The sequence below is a fragment of the Octodon degus genome, unplaced genomic scaffold (assembly GCF_000260255.1).
Source record: "Octodon degus isolate 3935 unplaced genomic scaffold, OctDeg1.0 scaffold00178, whole genome shotgun sequence".
In the NCBI taxonomy this organism is placed as follows: Eukaryota; Metazoa; Chordata; class Mammalia; order Rodentia; family Octodontidae; genus Octodon; species Octodon degus.
The window spans coordinates 8,513-10,195 of record NW_004524754.1 but is presented as its reverse complement, the minus strand read 5'-3'; positions in this window follow the sequence as shown (position 1 = coordinate 10,195).

The window sequence follows — 1,683 nt, the reverse complement described above, 5'->3', positions numbered from 1 at the left end:
GCAATGAATCAACGGCTTCTGAAATAAAGAAATGTTAATTACAAACACTTGTTACATGGAGAGTTTAGTACCCAGAGGAGAAGACAGTCTGGTATTTTGTAGTAAAATTGCTTTATAAACAACAACAACAACAGCAGCAGCAGCAACAACAACAACAATGGCCTTGTAGAGCCTTTTCTCAATTCTAACCTGAGTATTCCTGCTATACACATAGTCACCAGTATATAAGGATATAATCTATTGCATTCAGTTTTGTGCAAGTGAACTGCCCAATCCTGCTCTAATGGTGAGAATACTAGAAACAAAGTGCATGTCAACGGATGGGGGCGTGGTTGGAAAAAGATTGTTTAGCCAAATAAAAAGGGAAAGTTATTCATAAACACATGATTAAACTTATGTGATTATATTATTTAGTATATCATCAAATGATTTGTCGATTATTTATAGACATGTATATGTAGAAAAACTTAAAATTCTACCAGTACTGTACACTGAGGACTACAGATGGCTTGGCTTGAAGTCGAAAATATAGATGTATCTTCTTGTGAAGAATGGTTAAACAAGGTTTTCCTTTAAATGTAGTCATTCTATCCTGATGCTCCAAAATCCCATGAAGCTCATCTTAAAAATGGAATTCATTGATTCTGCTGTATTTCCATTAAGTACAAATGATTTTTATATATAGTTAAGCATCAAAGTGTTATATATGACTTGTATGTAGATGTCTCCCATAGCCTCATGCAGTGATAGGTGGGGAGTTATGGAGGTGGCTGGATTAGGATGTGTGAATGAAGATTAAGGGTGTGAATTTGGAATTAAGGGGGTGGATAATGGAAGCCCCACTATGGGTACAGGTGGCACTGTCAATAGACTTGTAGGGAGAGAAAGAAGGCAGGTTCGCTGCTGCTGCTTGCTGCTTTTGCGTCTCCTCGCTGCTTTCCCATGGACTGTTACTTCTCTGTGGTGCTCCTGCACATGCCACTGTGCCTTTGAGCCAGCTGGCTGTTGACTGAGACCTCTACAGAGAGTGAGCTGAAATAAACCTTTTCTACTGTAACTTTGAGTGTGTGGTATTTTGTCTCAGCCCAACAACAGTAACTAAGACAATACATTGTATCTTTCCTCTATGATTATTTTCCAGTTTATTCTTAAAATTCACTTAAAATTCATAAAAAGAGAAGAACATATTGAGAGTAATTCAGCACTAAACTTACTGTTAGATTAATCTGTAAACTTGTTGAATAGCTCAGCCTTCTATGAAATTGATTTTTTTTAAGATGGTAAGAAAACATATCTATTAATCATGTAGAATATGATATTTTGAATATATGTATGCATATATATATATATATATATTGCAATGCCTAAATCAAGCAAATTGAATTGGCATGCATTATCTCATATAGTTATATTTCTGTGATAGGAACACAGAACCAATTTTTCTTGGTAATTTTAAAGAATACAGTAATTCTTATATTGAGTAATAATACTGTACAACAGATCTCTTGACTTTATCTTTTTTTGTATATCTGACTGTCTCCCAAGTATCCCCTCCAGCATTTACTAACCACCATTCTACTCTGGGGTATGAGTTCAGCACATTTACATTCTCCATGTGAGATCATGTGTGACATGTCTTTCTGTGCAGAGCTTCTTTAATATTAGTCTTTCCCAGGATCATCC